This window comes from Macrobrachium nipponense, chromosome 8 (genome assembly GCF_015104395.2).
Source record: "Macrobrachium nipponense isolate FS-2020 chromosome 8, ASM1510439v2, whole genome shotgun sequence".
Classification (NCBI taxonomy): Eukaryota; Metazoa; Arthropoda; class Malacostraca; order Decapoda; family Palaemonidae; genus Macrobrachium; species Macrobrachium nipponense.
The window spans coordinates 48,329,751-48,345,881 of NC_087203.1; the positions used below are offsets into that span (position 1 = coordinate 48,329,751).

Here is a 16,131-nt window from a genome sequence, read left to right on the forward strand (position 1 = left end):
CCTCGAGAAAAAGTCCACCAATGATCTTCTCTTTCAGTCAGCGAGAAGACCTAAGGTACCTCCAGCGACAGGAGCCAAAGCTTCTCCTCTTCAAAAACATCCCTTTCGAGGAGGTAAATCGAAGTGGCAGCAGAGACCAAGAACAAATCTACGAACCACCTCCAAGTCTACCAAGAAACCTTCCTTTAAGACAGAGAAATGATCGGAAGGTCCTTCACATACCCGTGGGAGCAAGACTCCACGACTACTGGGAGGAATGGAGTCGAAGAGGAGCAGAATAGTGGGTAATTCAGGTGCTTCGGGAGGGATATGTGATCCCCTTTACGCAGGATCCACCACTGTACAATACACCTGTCTGTTTGACAGCATACTCGACAGGATCAACAAGAGCTTTGTCTTTAGCCAAAGAAGTAGAAGGGCTCATCAACAAAGAGGCCATAGAGGAAGTAACAGATACGAACTCCCCAGGGTTTTACAACAGGCTCTTCGTAGTCCCCAAGGCATCAGGGGGATGGAGACCTGTGTTGGACGTAAGCGCTCTGAACCTCTTCGTCCGGAAGACGAAATTCCGAATGGAAACCAGTCGATCGGTAATGTCAGCCATCCAACCGGATGGTATCTCTCGACATGAAGGATGCATACTTCCATGTCCCCATCCATCAGGACTCCAGGAAGTTCCTGAGATTCGTCTTCAAGGAGAGAGTCTTCCAGTTCAGAGCCCTATGCTTCGATCTATCAACCGCCCCTCAAGTATTTACTCGGATTCTCGCTCCTCTAGGAAAGTGGCTGCATTTGATGGGGATCAACACAGCTTTTTACTTAGACGACTGGCTCCTGAGAGCCAGATCCAGATGTCAGTGTGTGAAGGACTTGGAGAAGACACTGACTTTGACACAACAATTGGGTATCATAGTAAACACGGAGAAGTCCCAATTGATTCCAACTCAGAGGATTCTCTATTTAGGGATGATACTAGACTCTCTAGCTTTTCGGGTTTTTCTCTCCCCGAAGAGGATAGAGTCCTGCCTGTCAACAGTCCAGCAATTTCTGGTTTGCCTGTCCTGCTCAGCGCTCGAATGGATGAGCCTACTCGGGACCCTGGCTTCAGTGGAGAGTTTTGTCAGGTTAGAACGCCTACACATGAGGCTGCTTCAGTTCTTCCTGAAAGCAAATTGGTCTCAGAAGACACAGTCGGACTCACTAGTTTTCCCCCTGATGGAAGAGATAAAGATGGATCTTCATTGGTGGCTTTCGAGGGAAAGATTACAAGAAGGAATCTCCCTAGTCGTGTTGAACCCCGACCTGCAGTTCTTCTCAGACGCCTCAGACAGCGGATGGGGAGCCCTCCTAGGAGACAAGAGAGTGTCAGGTCTGTGGACAGAACGAGAAAAGACCTTGCACATCAATGCGAAGGAATTGAAGGCCATCCTCTTAGGGCTATAAGCGTTCGACCATTTAGTCACTGGAAGAAACTTAGCGGTCTACTCGCACAACACCACAGCGTTGTCATATGTACGGAAGCAGGGAGGGAGCCACTCGTTCTCTCTCAACAAGATAGCCGTAGATCTCCCCACCTGGACGAACGAGAAGAAGATCACCCTTTTTCCAAGATCCGTGCAAGGGAGAATGAACGTACTAGCAGACGAACTGAGTCGGGTAAATCAGGTGTTACCAACAGAATGGACCGTGAACGAGAGAGTGTGTCAGGACCTCTGGAAGCTTTGGGGAAGACCATCAATAGATCTGTTCGCCACATCGAGGAACAATCGCCAAAGAGTGGTTCCCGGACCTTCTCAATCTGCTGGTGGATTTTCCCAGACTACTTCCACAAAATCCATCGCTTCTCAAATAACCCCTCTGGCCCTGACAGGATTCAGACTGTCAGGAACCTGGTCAGAGCAAAAGGGTTTTCGTGAAGGGCGTCAGAGGCTATTGCTAGCTGCAGAAGAAGTTCTTCTGCCAAGCTCTACCAGTCCAAGTGGAGAGTTTTTAGGTCATGGTGCAGACAACATAGCATCTCTTCTTCTGAGACATCTATAACAGAAATTGCAGAATCTTTGTTATTTCTGAGGGACACCAAGAAGTTGGCCACTTCAACTATTAAAGGATATAGGGCCATGCTTTCATCGGTTTTCAAGCATAGAGGCCTCGACATTTCATCAAATCAGGACATCAGTGACCTGATCAGATCCTTTAGTTCCTCCAAGATTTTCAAGCCTGTAGAAGTGGAATGGAACTTGGATATAGTTTTAAGGTGGCTCAATGGCCCCCAATTCGAACCATTGAATTCTGCAACCTTGAGGGACGTAACTAGGAAGACACTATTCCTAGTTGCCTTAGCCACAGCGGGAAGAGTAAGCGAGTTGCAGGCGATGAGTAAGGAAGTGGTTTCACCCAGGCCAATGCAGTTTGCTCTTATGTAACAGATTTTCTTGCTAAAAATGAGGATCCTTCGAATCCTTGGCCCTATTCTTTCAAGATAAAGAACCTAACGGACTTAGTCGGGTCAGAGCCATCAGACACTACCTGACTAGGACAGAAACTGTGAGAGGAGAGTCGAACCGACTCTGGTGCTCGGTGAAAGACCCGTCTCGGCCTCTTTCAAAGAATGCAATGTCCTTTTTCCTGAGGAGTTTGATCCGAGAAGCGCATGCCCAAACTCAGGAACATGCTCTTAGGGTGCTGAAAGTGAAGACGCATGAGATTCGTGCAGTAGCTATGTCATTGGCTTCCAGACAGAATATGTCTCTATCCTCCATTATGCAAACTACATTCTGGAGGTCGAAATCGGTGTTTGCATCTCACTATTTGAAGGAAGTAGAAACTACTTACGAAAACTGCTTTAGATTGGGACCGTTGTCAGTAGCGGGAATGGTGTTGGGAGAGGAAGCATAGGGGACTCGGTTTTTTCCCTCTACTATCTCCTCGCCTTGAATTTGAGGTTTTTTGAGTTTGTGGGAAGCCTGGGGATACATGTACCTGAAGGTACCCACCAGTCCTTATGTCTGGTTAAGGGTACCATATGGTTTTTAGTGTAGGTGATGGTTTTTTGTATGGTTTTTTATCTGGTCTTTTCGCCCAGGGCAAGGGCAAATCATTGTTGTTTTTTGTCAATCATCGGTGAACCTCCATGATTGCAAAAATCCCACCATTAGTAGGGACGACCCTGGCCTTTACTGCCACGTCTCCTACATGTGATGAGAGCGCCGACCAGAGGCAGTATCTACCTGTAGCTGCTCTCTCACAAGGTAAGGTACTGCAGACATTATACATAATGTGAGCACATGACTTATTTTTATTCAGAAAGGTGTCCATATACCCACCTTCCGGGTAATGTGGAGTCAGCTAATGTAATTGTTTGGTAAGTCACTTATGTGAAAATGATATTTTAATGATAAAATAAGGTTTCACTTATACTTACCAAACAGTTACATAATCAGAGCCCTCCCTCCTCCCCACAGATGGACGTTGCGGCTCAACGAATTGAAGTCTTAAGCTCAGCAGTACCAGGTATTCCCGAAAGTGGGCGGGATCTGTATCACCTATACGAACAATGGCGCTACCGCCGCCAGGAATTTGAATTTTCGACTGCCAGGTAAGAAAGCGTACAGCTAATGTAATTGTTTGGTAAGTATATGTGAAACCTTATTTTATCATTAAAATATAATTTTTTATTACATTATTTTATTTAACTTGACTACTGTCTGTCTATCATCAAACCTCGCAACTCAATTTTCGACCTGTTCCCTTCGTCCGATGGACTTGAAATTTTGTCTGATCACTCAATCCCAGTGACAATACGACCTTACAGGATCAGTAGGTCAGGAGTGACCTCTAGTGACCCTACAGTGACCTCTCCCAGTATCTCCTCAGGATTTGTATGAAAGTCTTCTTCGGATTTTTCACAGCTTCTTTGACTCGGTAGAATCTGCCTTATAGGTAACCTCTTTCCCCTCCCTTCCTCTCCCTTCCTTCTTCCCCCTTCGCTCTTCCATCCCCTCCCCTTCTCTACAAGAAATATATTTTTTCTATTTCTTGTAGCATTTCCCTCCATGTTTGGGGCTCATGCTTTTATTTTTGTAGACATGATTAATAGAGAGAAAATCTTGGTGCGTTTAAAAAATTATTTTTTTTATTTTTAGTACGTTTTAATAAAAGCAATTTTTAAAAATCTGAAATTGTCAAAGGACATAATGGAAATCATTGTAGAGAGAGCAAGGACGTTCTCCAGTCCTTATGTAAAAAATGTCAGACAGTTTCAAGTGCTTTGAGATGAATCATAAAAATTCATAATATTTAGGTGGCAATCAAATGTACCGGTTGCCGCAAAGGTCTTTAGTGTTCCTCTGTTATTAAAATCCTTATGAGGACCCATATTGGAGAGAAGCCATTCATGTCTCCTGCATGGCAAAGGAGACATTTTGAATCAAGGTGTCTCGAAAGTTGTGTGAAAACTCATGCTTGAAAGAAGTCTCATCCTGTATCTGCACTTGGTTCTCAAGAAGTCTCTTTTTTTTTTTCTTTTTTTTTTCTTCTTCTTCATCAGGTCCATCTTAGAATGAGTGCGTTCGCTGAGAAGAAAGACGTCATTCTTTCACACTATTGTAAAACGGTTTTTCTCTTGTAGAGTCATAAGATATGTGAGCACTCATGGAGGATAGATATTGTTCTTTTACACTGCATGTTATATTTTTGTATTGTAATCTATAAATCAGTCATTGGTTCTGAATGCCAGACTAGTGTCTTTCAGGTGTCAAAATGCACAAGCAAAGTCACTCATCAGAGAGGATGTTCAGTTGCGCTGACAGATTTGTTAATGTTTTGCACCCCAAAGCAAGTTGTATTTGATGTGGAGATAATTATTATGAACTTTTCTGCAAAATATATTAAAAAAAGCAGCTGCAACCTAAAGGAATATAATAAGAAAAACCATATTTATATTTTAAGTTCATTACCATCATCATTGCCATTAATCAAAGAAGAGAAGTAGAATTAGGAGGAGGGTCTCACTGAAAATGCAGGCGAATGTTCCTCATTTGCAGATTCTTACTTAGAAGTGAAGGCAGAGCCAAAGTATTTTGGCCAGAGTGAATTTGATGCGAAATGGTTTTATAACCTTTAGGTATTCAAAGGTAAAATAAATTACTTTTAGTTTTTTCTTACAATTGTTCTCTTGTTCTCATTGATCAATGTACAGTATACTTGGTTAAGAAGTTTTCCTGTGATGTCTCCACTTTTCTGGTTCCTGTGTACTTTTTGTATGGTTTCCAAATAAAGAATTAGTATTGTTTTTGGCTGACATGAAGTTTTCTGCCTTTTGTTATTCAGCATTGTGCATGTATGCACTTTTATATGTAGTTGTCAGTTTGATTGTTTTCATCAAATGTCATTTTTAGTGGAAATAGAAAGATTGATTTCTTCATTACACATCAATGAAATTTAGGTGCAGTATTTTTTTTGTTTATTTCTTATATGTTCTTGGTTTTAATCTTCTACAAAAAATGTGATACTGCATTAGTAAGTAAATCCTAATGCCTTGTATTCAGTCACTAAATACAGTGGACTGTATTGTTTTGTTTTAGGTTAACCAGTCTGAAGTGTTGAGACTACTTGTTTTGTAAATGACTAAAGTAATGTATTGTTCTGATAAGATTAAACCTCTTTTTTTAATTTTATTGATAAATAATAGAAATAGTTTATTCATAAATAAAATCTTTCATTTAACCTCATTAAAACTTCAATAATCTCTGTATAGTATTGTACCCTGCCAAAAGTGAATGAATGCACGATGTGGTCTGAATGCACCGAGTCTCTGGTCCCAGTGCACCTCTTTCCAATTGAAGTGCATCTTTCCTTGTGGTCCCAATGCACCAACTTCATTCACATTACAGCTGCCCTTTGGGGAACTGTATAGGTGACTATATTCACTTTGCAGGATAATTTTCTTTGATAAAGTATATGTACTGCCTATACTTTATCAAAGAAAATAATCCTGCAAAGTGAGTCAGTTAAAAAAGTCTGGATAAAAACAGAATATTACAAAACCAACAAACACATCCTGGTATGAGGGAGAAGTTTAAAACTTAACTACCTTACCAGGTAGATACCTCTTAATTCAAACTGCAAGCCTAACTGTTTCTGTAGCTGGTAGTTAACTTCTAAAAGAAATGACTGTGCTAATTTCTCCTTTGGACCTGTGGCGGCTGCTCATCCAGTTTTGTAGCTTACCCGGCTCCTTTATCAGGATAAGGTTGCATCTCGTCTTAGATGTGCAGTTGTGGACGGAAGAATGGGTGAGGGAGTGACTGGCTTCTCTTCTCTCCTTCTCTGCCCTTTCAGCCTTCTTTTCTTCCTTTGGGCAGAGAGGGGATCCGGCCGTCACATGCTGGAACTGGTGACCGATGCAGGGAAGTTTTACAATGGAGCAACCACTCTGTTTATCATTGTAGAGTACAGAAGCAACCGTCCTTTCTCTAGCAAAGGGAGGTCCATGACGATAAGACAAACCAAATGCTTATATTTGCCTTACTGTCTTTTAACTTTCAGATTCATCCCAGCTTGATTTTGTTTGGGGTCACGTTTCTTCCCTCATTCGAAAAAGCCCAGAAGTCTGGTGACTGATCACGCAGTCTCTGTACTCTGATAATTTCATCAGAGGCAGACTTCATTTTCTTTTGCCTGAAAATCTCTCAAAGACTGAGTTTATCTTGATGCTTAGTTTCTGCATGATAAAGTGTGGGGAAACTATCATGACATTTGAGTTGAGGGGGAAAGTTACCAATGCCTAGTTCAAGTACCTACTATTAGGTACTTGAAGTAGCTGAAGGCATGATAGAAGGCATATGGACAGTCTCGATATGTAGTAATAAGCCACAAATAATTCTAGACCTCTGGAGACCTGATCCAGATCTCTAAATGAAATCAAGTCTCATTTTGTTAGGGATTTTAAGTTCTTGGGGTTATTACACTTATAACATTTAAAGCTATTTATTGTCCCTTGCCAAACGGGTGACAAAGGCAACCCTTGTCACTTTGTTTCAGAACTAAAGTAATGAATGAACATCGTAGGTGATAAATATAATCACTAGTGGATATTGATATGCTAATTTACAGAATAACTAAATGTTGAGACTTTAGTTTCACTGTTCTAACCTTCATTTAACCACTAGTGTCACTGGTCTAGTTGGTCTTCGTGAAGAAAGCTTTGTGGAAGGTTAATCATCGGAATAAGGTACTTACTATAAAGCCATATTACGGCCCTCTGTCAAGTTGAATGGAACAGAGGGCCTAAGCAAAGTGGGCAATTATTGTAGAGAAGTTTTTTCCATTGGGTTTCAATATAGTATACACAATTTGTGACTAAAGTCCTCTTAAGATGACTACACACTAACTGACGTACACACGGAGGTTGTGCGGCAACAATATTGTTGCTACCCTTTATTAAAACTTGCACAATGGACAAATGTACTGTTTCTCCTGTAGCCTGCTGGTTCCTGGACTTCCTGTAGTCTTCCCTCATGCTCTGGCATACTTGACCTTCCACTAGTATCATTGATTTGTTCCTACACAATATACAAACCCTCGGTCCTTTACATAAGGAATTACGGCAGTTAAATTTATGAACAAGGTGGTTAGGCAGTGACTACCATCTGGTAGGCGGGTAGGCCTGCCTGCCCGGATGTAAACACTCCACTTTGCTTTCAGCCGTCTTCGTTGAAGATGTATGTTTGTGAGCTCTTGCTGACTAGCCGTTCCGTTGATTACAGTTTTCCTGGTGGGATCTTTAATTTGTTTTGAATAAATATGTATATACGGTGTTTGATATTAATAGTTAATTGACTTTAATAATTAATATGCAAACCCATTTTTTGTGATAGCCTTGATAGCCACCTTTCTACTTTGTGTTAAGGATCGGCGGGCAAGTGTGCACCAACATCATTATTACATAACATTTTCGCCCTTTAACGTTAGGACGAGACATGTATTCATCTGAAATTTATGCTTATGCTTTGGACATTACTGAGGGGAACTTGGAAGTTTGTCCTTTGTTTACTCCTGGTATTTCCTCTTCTCCTTCATCCTTTTGCTAACTATCGGACAAAGATAGAAGAGGGGGGGTGTGGTGTTGGTGTTTGAGAGATCTCTTCTCATTTCGGAGGGCGGTGCCCTTGGATGTGAAAGGAGTATCCTTAATACTTTAAATCATATTTTTACAGGCTAACAGTGGTGATAACTGATCACAGCTGTAGATGGTCGGATATCTCTTAGTGTTGGTTATCCTAACCTTGGAATTGTACCCATGACTCGTAGCATGCTGTGATTTGGTCCTTGAGTGTGTGTACTGTTCCCCTGCTGGAAATCATATTCATTTACCACTGTTATCCTGGAGTTTCGTCACTGGACAAAGCCTTTGTCACTGCCTTGTGATTAATAACTCTATCCTTGCTGGTAAATGTACCTCATCCTGTAGAAGAAGTCTTGCAGAATTTGGAGAAGTCGAAGAGGAAGAGAGCTTGTCAAGTGTCGTCATCTTCCTCTTCGGAATCATCATATTTTTCATCAGCCTCCACCCTTTCAACTTCTAAGGCTCCCTGCCGAAGAAGGTAGTCTCCCCCCTTAGGAAGTCTCGTCGCAGGATTCTAAGGGTCTGCCTCCTCAAACTGAGGAGGCAGTTGGGTCTTCCGCTGGCTCGCCCATTCCCTCTGGAATGGGAACCGTCACGCTGTCCTCTGGGCCTAGCAGGAGCCATAGAAGCTCAAACTATGTTTGCATTTCTGCTGCTAGTCCTAGAGGTTCTGCCCCTAAGACTAGTGCCGTGTTGGGCGCTCGTTCGCGAGTTCCCCAAGTGCACGTAAATCTTCGGATTCGCGTGCATCCAGAGTCGGTGACGCTGAGTCCACTCACCGTCATGACTCGGGCACAGAGTGGAAGAGAGGAGCGAGTCGCTGAGGTGACTCGCACCTTGTAGGTGATCGCTCTTGCACTGATTGCTTGGTTCCCAGGGCGGGACCGTCAATGCAATAAGACCGGTAGGAGTCCCCCATTCAGTCCTCTTGAGAGGTGTCAGCCTCGACGAGGACTTGGATGCATTGGAGGACGGTACTGGCTCTCTACAGTCAGGTGCACGCTCAGCCCCACCCAGACGATCACGTTCGGGTAACCGACCGGTCTCAGTAGCGGCGAACGTTTCACCTGCCGTGCGAGATTTTGTAACCCTCCTTGGGAAAGCATTTTCTCCAGATGATAGCGCTTTCCTAGACTCGCGGAGTGGCCATCACCGCAAGTTGATGGCTGCCCGTGACTCGCTTCTCCTGCTAGTTCCGCTAGCAAGGCGAGCGAGAGCGTCCAGTCTTCCTCACCTATTTCCTCTACTTCCTATGGCTACGCTGGGAGGGGCAAGGTGAATAGGAGGATCCTGCATGCTCTCTGTAGGATTCAGTGTTCGGGAACTACGTTCCTCGAGGGATCTTAGGGTCCTACCGGACGTACATCCATGTTGTTGAGGAAGGATCTTATGTCAAATTCAGTCTTAAATGCTCGCATTTAGGACTGGTTTTCATGCTCGTTCCTCCCCGATTTCTACGGAAATGGAGGGGGTGGCCCCCGTCCCAACGATTGTTTTGACAAAATTCAGGGGTCTTACTGAATGCTTAAATTCTTTGTTATTTCTAGCACTCTCAGAATTCCTGATAATTGTTACTACAATATCCAGGGATCCCGCTGGATGCTCAAATTCTTTGGAATTTCTGGCATTCTCAGAATCTTATGGTTTTCTGTAATTTCCAAACACTTGGGCGAGACAGACATCCCTGGTAACTGTTATTACAAATATCGGGAGTCTCGCTAAGCCATTAAAATTCCTTAGAATTTTAAGCGTTCACAGAGTGATTTGGTTTTCTCTGATTTCCAAACACTCGGACAACGGACATTCTCGATAAGTATTACAATAATCAGGAGTCTCGCCAAGCACCTGGATCCCTTGGTTTCATTGGCACTCACCGAGTGCTCAGCTTCATCATATTGCCGAGTACCAGGGCGATATAAGGCTCGCCCAATTATTGTCTTACAAGAGTCGGGTTTTTCTCACTGAGCCTGGGAATTCTTACGAATTCTAACGCTCGCCAAGCAATCACTATTACGAGTGCTTGGATGGTGAGATGAGCCTTTACCAGTACAGATGAGTTCGCTCCTCGGTCTGGTTTGGAGTTATGTAGAGCTTGGAACTGCATGCAGCACCTTCTGGGTGAATGGTCAAATACCGTCCTTGTGTATTGGACTTTAGGGTCCAAACATGTAGGACAACAGACAGAATCCTTCTTATTCTTCTTCTCGGAGCTTGAGCCTCGAAGGGGAACAGTTAATTGGGAAGAAGTGATAGTTCTTCGTTGACGATTACCACTCAATTATGTAATGGTGATCTGCTCAGCTCGGCTTGACCAGACAGCTCGATCTGCCGATCTGAGTGCTCGGCTTAACGAACGATCTCTCTGCTCTTGATCGGTGCGGCTCCTTGCCATGACATACCACCCTCCCTTCCCGTGTTGCAGCGAGTTTTCACAGGGTCATCATCTTTCGTCTTTGTCATCTGAAGCCTCCTAACCTCCCTCTTCAAAGGGTTCCATGTCCTAAGAAGAGGAAGGTATTCTTCGGCCCTTAAAAAGTCTCACTTCTATACTTCTAATGGTCTGCATCCTTTTCATGGAGAGTAAGTAATTGGCTGTCTCTTCAGCTCACCTGCTCCTTCCAGAACGGGAACCTGGATGCTATCCGCAAAATATAGTGTCTAGAGAGCCCAGGAGTTCGAACCCAAGTTCATTTTCCTGTCTCTGGTTCCAAGGGTGTTGCTCATGGAACTGAGGCTGCCTTGGGTATACTCGTGTACGGGTCTCTCCAAGTATACAATCCCCAAGGGGAGTTGTACATCCACAGTTAGTGATAGGAAGTCTTCTCTCCATCACGATAGTGGAGCAGGATGAGAGAAGGGACCGAACCGCATTGGTGGCTCGGACCCACCTGTGAAGGTCAGGAATGGCTATTCTTCGGGTGCCAAGATCGATGTCACTGTCCCTCGGGGCAAGGCATCTGAAGGAGATAGGAGGAGGTCCTCTGTCTCTTCGTGAAGTTTGATCACAGAGAAGATAGATGCGTAGCAAGACGTGGCAAGTTCTTGCCAGCTTTTACGGCATATAACTCCGGCAAACTTTCACCCGTGTTTGCGCAAATGAAACGGTTGTAGGAAATAATGCTTCATTTAACAGAGTGAGAACATCGCAAGTTCAGGGAAGAGTGGGCAAGAACAATCAATCCTCCTCTCTTTTTTCCCTTTACTTCCTGGTTATACCAGAATGAACAAGGAAATAAGAGGAATTCTGTGGAGTCTACTCCTCGGAATTTGAACCCGAGAGACTATGTTTTTGGTTCAATCTTAGGATCTTACTGAACATACGTCAATCTGCTCAGGATGGATAGCACCGAGAGGTTTGAACGTCTCTCCAGTGCAACTGTTTAGGGAACAACCAGTTCGGCTTGAACTAGTCTTCTTTGGTATCCCTTTATCACCGTAGAAGTCTCCATTCGGGAAAACTTCACCTTATTCTTGTCCCTCGAATGAAGAAGAATTAGGTTGGAGTGCAATTTACAGGAACCTACAAATATACTAGTATATTTCTCTCATGACATACTTCTGTTATCAGTTGCACTGTCCGAGTAGGAGGCGTATACCTGTAAGTTAACTCTTCTGGTATGTGACAGAGACGAATAGTATCTTCTCTTAATTAACCTGGAACTCAGGACAGCCTTTCGGGCCTCCTAAGAGTTACGGGTTTTGATTTTGAGATAGCTAGTGGTATTGTTCCCCAACAACACCACAGTATTTGCATTATCACCGAACAAGTGTATCTTTTTTGCGCTCGATGGTTCTAGCCAAACGCATTCCTTCATGGAATGCTCTACCAGGCAACTCAGAATGGCAACAACTTGAGTGAGCGGTGTATGGCTGTCTCAGTACTGCTTGCTCTCTGAGATTCTTTTCAGTTTGGTATTGTTTCTCCTCTGTCGAGGACTGACAACCAATTCGAATCTCTGCCCGGCAATGACAGACTTAGGTGTCTGGTTGGCTGGAATTCTCGCATAAGTGTATGCCCATCTCTCCTGCACCACATTTGCTGTTGCGAGAATTTTCAGACAGAGATATATCTCATTAGACTCGTTACCCCACGATATAACAGAAGTCTGTAGCCTAGTCTTCTGCAATGACGCAGAATGATATTCTTCAGGCAATTTGAGTTTGTCTTCTAATATGCATTTCCTAATTCGTAAGGTGTTCAATTATTCTTTGTTCACCCTGAATTGTAAATGAATAATGGAAGACTATGCTTGTTCCCTGCCTGACTAGCTCTGCTCCCAAAGTAAATAGAAACTTCCTCCCTGATCCAACCCACGAGAAGCGGTTTTTCAGGCAGTACAATCCTTGTGTTTTCTTGACGGAAAGACTCCTATTTCATTGCAAGCTCCCACTTACTCGCCGAACAGCAAATAAATAGCGGATTAACTTTTCAGTCCTCTGTAAAACACCAAGGATTAAAGCCGTCTTCACTGGTTGGTGTCATCGACAGGACTTTTCTATGATCAGAATCTTGAGAGTTTACTTCTCTCGATTCAACTGTGAAGACGTAGGTCCACATTCACCTCAGTCATTCACTAGTAATATAGTATTGTTTCTTCTTGGTTGAGGTTCAGCTACTGAGGAGAAACTTGTCTTGCCATCACAGGGACCTCGGTCTCTAGAAGGCAGTTGACGCTCGTCTAATGTGCACATGCCTCGCGAGAATCATCATCTCATCTCTCTACATCGTTGGCAAACAAAATAGACTACGTCTTGGATGCGTGACAGCACAGTCTGTCAGCATCTGCTGACGAGTCCGAGTCCTTCATGATCTGCACTGTGGAGTTTGTATTGGTAGATCCAGATCAGTCATTACTTGTCTTATTGGTTTGTTGCTGTACCCATGAAGGATCGACACCTTTCATTGAGAGTCAGTGCCTTTATCCACTGCAGACTGCCAATGCAGAAGTGTCCAATGACACATCTTTCTCCGAGTCTTACGAGATCGTGAGAGATTTCTCTGCAGTTGGATAGTCCAGTGGATGGGTACATTTCATCACTCCGAAGTATATGTCGGACCGGAAGATAGATGAGGTCTCATTGCGACCATATTTATATCTTTCTTCCTTCGGGTCTGCCCAAAGGTCCTTGGAACCTCTTTTCCTTGGACCAGTGGTGGATGCTCACAGGTTGTGTTTGCTTACCCGGCTCTTTGAAGAGGACAAGTTGCATCTTGTTTATGGTGTGCGGTTCTAGAGGTAAGAAGGATAGGAGAGTGGCTGGCCTCTCCACCTTACTCTCCTCATCCTTCTACTCCTCTTCTTTCAGTGTGAGGATAGGACTCGAACTTACACTGGCTGGTCGGGCAATTGATGCAATAAGCTTACACATCGAGCTTCCTTTCTGTTTTTTTTTTTTATCAGAATCATAGAAATAATCCCGCTCCTTCCTCTAGCAAGGGGAGGAAGGAGACTGGCAATAATGCAAACCCTTCCCAGAACTTTGCATTAATGCCTCCAATTCTATTATTCTTCCAGCCCTTTTTCGGATGAGTTATGATTCCTCACTCATTTCGAAAAGGCCCAGAAGTCTGACTCTTGATCATGCAGCCCCTATACTCTGATTAAGTTGTCAGAGGCAGGGCACTCCTCCTCGCTCTTCGGACCAGGAGGAGTAGCCCAGTTGTGTAGAACTCCAGTCAGTTCTAGAGGCTCACTCATATTCCTCCCACCAATCAGTGAGCCTTCCTTATGTAAAGGACTAAGAGTTTGTATATTGTGTAGGAACAAATCACAATTTTATACATTCAACTTCCCTGGCAGATATATACTTAGCTATAGACTCCGTCGTCCCCGACAGAAATTTGAATTTCGCGGCACACGCTACAGGTAGGTCAGGTGATCTACCGCCACTGCCGCTGGGTGGCAGGAATAGGAACCATCCCATTTTCTAAGACAGATTTTCTCTGTCGCGGGTAGCCATAACATCGTTGTTGTTACCTCCTGACTTGAATTTCGTTTTTCATCGCTGTTGATCTTCTGGACTGTCTTTTTGGTGACGTATTTGGATCTGTGGTTTGGCATACGCTTTTGTGGAACGTTTTTTTGATTTTGGCTTTGGATTTTGCTCAAAAATGTCTGATTCTAGCTGCGAAGTTAGAAGATGTATGAATGAGGGTTGTTTGGTGAGGCTACCGAAAGTGTCGTTAGATCCTCACAAGGTATGCAAGAAGTGTAGGGGATATGAATGCACCAGAAATAACACGTGTGATGAAAATGTGAATATGGATGAGGAAGGATGGAAAAAACTAGATTCCTACTTAAGGAAACTAGAGAGAGATAGGGTTAGAAAGGCTGTCTCTAGAAGCATGAGTAGATCTCGCTCTAACGAGCCAGTTAGTATAACTAACCCTCAATTAATTGCTTCCTCAAATGCAGTTTCAACCTCTCCCGTAGCAGATGTTTCAAGTTCTGCTGCAGAGATTGCAAATTTGAAGTCAGCATTAAAAAGGATGGAGCTTGAAATGCAAGCTCTTAAAGGTAAGAATGTGGAAAGTGACATAAGTGTCCCCAGTGTAGTGGAGGGTGCGTCTGATCGGCTCTGTCTCGCTCCCAGACCTAGACCTCTTCCAAGCTCCCAGGCCCAGAGGAGAAGGAATGTCGACAGTCGTACGGAGGTTACGGAGAATCCCCACCGGTCAGGCGTCCCCTCGGCAGAATCTGTAGCGTCCCAGACTGCCAAGGATCGCCATTGGAAAGGCATCCTAAAAGAGTGCTTTTCAATCATTCGATTCGTCTCCTCCGAAAGAAAAAAGTGGGATGGACTTCTGACGAACTGTCGCGTCCGATCAAGAGGAGTTGGAAAGCTCCGACGTTGGACTCGAGCCCGGAACGTTTCCCGGACGATTCTCCCTACGAGAGGAAAAGAGCCAAGAGGACAATATCTCGATCTCCTACGCCTTCCAGAGCGCATTCTCCTATTCATAGCAAAGAAAAGGAAGAAACTGCGACGGACATCCTACGTAAAATGCAGGAACAAATTTCCTCTTTAGTAGGAGTATTGAAAAAAGACCTTCCGAGGAGAAAGGACGATTTTCTTCCTGTTAAGAGATCGCGTCCGACGGGCGTTCCGGACTCCAGACTTATCTCCTCTACTCCTCGTACGAGTACAGAAAGGAATAAAGAAAGAAGGATGAAAACTCATAGGCTTGGGACGCCACATACGGACAATGACGAAGAGTGTCCGAGTCGGACAGAACCACCCAGGCGCTCGGCGCCAGAATTGGGAGACTCAGACAGAAAAAAAGTGTCCTACGCGGACGGCACCAACCAGACACCATTCGCCAGACTCGGACAGCCCGGACAGGCGGATATGTCCTATGCGGACAACTATGTCCAAACGACTCGTGCCGATTGCTGACAACCTTGACAAGGCGGACAGCCTGGATTGGACAAAACGTCGTGCGCTGGCAACTCCGTCCGGGCGCCAGGCACCAGAAGCGGACAAGTCGGGCAGGCAGAAGTGTCGTACTGCATTGACACCAGCCAAGCGCCAAGTTCCATATGTGGACAGCTCGGACAGACGACACTGTCCGAGACGGACAGATACGTCCGAGCGCATTGAACAAACCAAGCGCCAAGATTTTCCTCAAAAGATTCATACGGAGAAATCAACCAGGAGGTGTCTCTTTATGGTTTGGACCAGGAGCGGATTTCTCTGGACAGAGACGAAAGGTGCCGCACAGGCGGCCGTCGTCCTGTTCACGATAGTCCGTTTCGGGTGGAAATCTTCCGCAAGCACAGCTGTCTCCTGAGAAGAATGCGATACGTCGCACAGGCGGCCGTCATTCTTGTCAGGAGGACTTAGATGATGATCGGGTTTTTTCTCAGGATCGGCATTCGCCGGACAGGGACTCAAGGTGCCGCACAGGCGGCCGTCACCCTTGTCGGGAGGGAGCTGATTCTGCGAAGAGCCCTTCACCTTGCGAGAAAAGACGTTCTCCCTCGGCTAATATTGATTCTCCGGGG

At 44.5% G+C, this 16,131-nt stretch overlaps 1 protein-coding gene and 1 long non-coding RNA gene across 3 annotated transcripts in view; one reads left to right on the forward strand and one right to left on the reverse strand.

Annotated features, from left to right (window-relative positions):
• The window catches only part of LOC135222763 (uncharacterized), an 11,405-nt gene extending 6,115 nt beyond the window's left edge, over positions 1–5,290 (forward strand). Inside the window, exon 2 of the long non-coding RNA XR_010316328.1 lies at positions 4,948–5,290. This is a non-coding gene — a long non-coding RNA (uncharacterized LOC135222763). The remainder of the gene's footprint in view (positions 1–4,947) is intronic.
• Positions 1–16,131, reverse strand: part of LOC135222764 (gastrula zinc finger protein XlCGF57.1-like) — a 147,613-nt gene that overhangs the window by 69,805 nt on the left and 61,677 nt on the right. The gene's annotated exons all lie outside the window — the stretch shown is intronic.